The 3014-nt window shown below is 41.9% G+C and overlaps 1 non-coding gene across 1 annotated transcript; it reads right to left on the bottom strand.

Annotated features, from left to right (window-relative positions):
- Positions 1 to 1007: 1007 nt before the first annotated feature.
- On the bottom strand, positions 1008 to 1114 carry LOC141687933 (small nucleolar RNA R71). The gene has a single exon (XR_012561410.1). It is a non-coding gene; the product is annotated as a small nucleolar RNA R71 (small nucleolar RNA).
- Positions 1115 to 3014: the final 1900 nt, after the last annotated feature.

Raw genomic sequence — 3014 nt, forward strand, 5'->3', positions numbered from 1 at the left:
TCAGTTTCGTTTTATTCGATTAATATCATCACTGTTGCATGCTAAGGGTAATAACAATGACTATTGAAGGAAGTAGTAATGAAGTTGTGATCTCATGAGTGTTTTAATATTGTTAATTCGAAGTGTTAATTAAGTGCTTAATTGTAGTAGTTAATTGTAGTTAATAATTAGTTAATCAATTCTAAGTGTTATTTTCTTAACATTTAGAAGTAATCATACATTGGTGAGTGAGTTTAATTGAACATAATTTGTCTGAGTCTCTGTGGGAACGAACTAGAAAGTATTCTATATTACTTGCGAACGCGTATACTTGCGTGTATTATTAGCGCGTGATTTCTCCCTTACAAGTTTTTGGCGCCGCTGCCGGGGACTCGGCGTATTTGTTTAGTTTATGTACTTACCATCATTGGTCATTAGGACTTAGTGATTAAGACGTGTTATTTATTTTTTCCAGTTGTATTTCAGGTACTCTAGCGAGCGTTTATGAAAGTCGTTCTCATACTCGCAAGAGGACTTTAGATACAGCTGAGGAGACAGACGAAGTTCTTGATATTCCGGAGAAAATAGATTTTGAAGATTCGGATTCAGGAAGTGAGCAGAAAGAACCTTTAATCATGGGTGATCGTATTGTTCCGGCAGATCCAGCTCTTATGGACTTTTCTCGGCCTAAAATTGATGACATTCAGTCAAGCATTCTTCATCCGGCTATTCAGGCTAACACCTTTGAAATCAAGTCGGGCACTATTCAGATGGTGCAGAATTCTGTTTCTTTCGGAGAAGCTGCGACTGAAGACCCCAACATGCACATAAGGAATTTTGTCGAGATCTGCAGTACTTTCAAATATAATGGTGTGACTGATGAGGCTATCAAGCTGAGGCTTTTCCCATTCTCTCTGAGGGATAAAGCTAAGGACTGGTTACATTCCGAATCAGCTGGGTCCATCACTACTTGGTAAGATCTTGCGCAAAAGTTTATGGTGAAGTTTTATCTAATGGCAAAGACTGCTGCTATGAGGAGTGCTCTTACCCAGTTTGCGCAGCAACCTACAGAATCTATGTGCGAAGCTTGGGAGCGCTACAAGGAGATATTGAGAAAGTGTCCACATCATGGAATGCCCGATTGGATGGTGATCACTGGTTTCTATAATGGTATGGGGGCCCAATCTCGGCCCATGCTAGATGCAGCAGATGGAGGCGTATTGTGGGCCAAAAGCTATACTGAGGCTTATAATCTTATTAAGACTATGGCTGCAAATGAGCATCAAAACCCAACTCAAAGGATGATGCCTGGGAAGGTAGAAGGTATTCTGGAAGTCGATGCAGCCACAGCTATTGCAGCGCAGCTCCAAGCGCTGTCTAAGAAGGTCGATTCTCTAGCCACCTATGGAGTCAATCATATAGCTATGGTCTGTGAGCTTTGTGCAGGTTCTCATGCTACGGATCAGTGTTCTCTTATTAATGAATCTGTTCAGTATGTGAACAATTATCAGTGACAACAGTAGCCTGTGCCAGCTACTTATCATCCTAACAACAGAAATCATCCAAATTTTAGCTGGGGTAATAATTAGAATGCTGTTCAGTAACCATATCAGCAAGGTGTGAGTAAGCAGTTCAATCCACCTGGATTCCAGTAACCGCAACAATATGCTCAAAGGCAATCATATCCTCAACAGGGAGGTGCAGCTGCACCCACTAGTGCTGATTTTGAGGAACTTAAGCTGTTGTGCAAGAGTCAGGCGGTGTCGATCAAGACCTTGGAAAATCAAATTGGTCAAATAGCCAATGCAGTGCTCAATCGACAACCTGGCACACTTTCCAGTGACACTGAAGTGCCAGGCAGGAAGGAAGCTAAAGAGCAAGTCAAGGCTATTACCTTAAGGTCTGGAAAAGTTGCTGATGCTGAAAAAGTAAAAGAAGGAGAAGCTGAAGTTGGAGATGAAGAAGTTAAGCAAAAGGAGAAAGCGGTGGAACCAAGGAAGACTACTGTTGAACACACTCTGCCTGAGGGTAATACAGGGGAGAAACAGCTCTATCCTCCACCACCTTTCCCTAAGAGATTACAACAACAAAAGCTGGATAAGCAGTTCGGTAAGTTTCTGGAGGTGTTCAAGAAACTTCACATCAATATACCTTTCGCTGAGGCTCTGGAGCAAATACCTAGTTATGCGAGGTTTATGAAGAGTATTCTTTCAAGGAAGGTGAAACTGGATGACCTTGAGACCGTTGCTCTAACGGAAGAATGCAGTGTTGTGCTGCAGCAAAACTTACCTCCAAAGCTGAAAGATCCAGGTAGCTTCACCATTCCTTGCACCATTGGCAAGTTGTCTTTTGACAAGTGCCTTTGTGATTTGGGAGCAAGCATCAATCTGATGCCGTTGTCGATCTTTAAAAAGTTGGATTTGCCTGATCCAAAGCCCACCTACATGTCTCTACAATTGGCTGATCGTTCTATTACTTACCCAAGAGGCATAGTGGAGGATGTGCTAGTCAATGTGGATAAGCTCTTCTTTCCTGCAGACTTGTGATTCTAGATTTCGAGGAAGATAAGAAGATTCCCATAATCTTGGGAAGACCTTTCTTGGCTACAGGCCGTACCTTGATAGATGTGCAGAAGGGTGAACTTACTATGCGGGTGCAGGATCAGGATGTGACATTCAATGTATTCAAAGCAATGAAATTCCCTACTGAAGATGAGGAGTGCTTAAAAGTGGATTTGATTAATTCTGCGGTTACTTCAGAACTCAATCATATGCTAATGTCTGATGCATTAAAAAAGGCCTTAGTGGGGGATTTTGACAGTGATGATGAGGATGGCAATGAGCAACTACAATATCTTAATGCTTCTCCCTGGAGGCGAAAGCTAGACATGCCTTTTAAATCTCTTGGTGCTTCTGACCTCAAAAATGCTGAAGGAAAGCTCAAACCATCTATAGAGGAAGCACCTACCTTGGAGCTTAAGTCATTACCTGAACACTTGAGGTATGCTTTTTTAGGTGATGCATCTATTTTACCTA

This window comes from Apium graveolens, chromosome 9 (assembly GCF_009905375.1).
Source record: "Apium graveolens cultivar Ventura chromosome 9, ASM990537v1, whole genome shotgun sequence".
NCBI lineage: Eukaryota > Viridiplantae > Streptophyta > Magnoliopsida > Apiales > Apiaceae > Apium > Apium graveolens.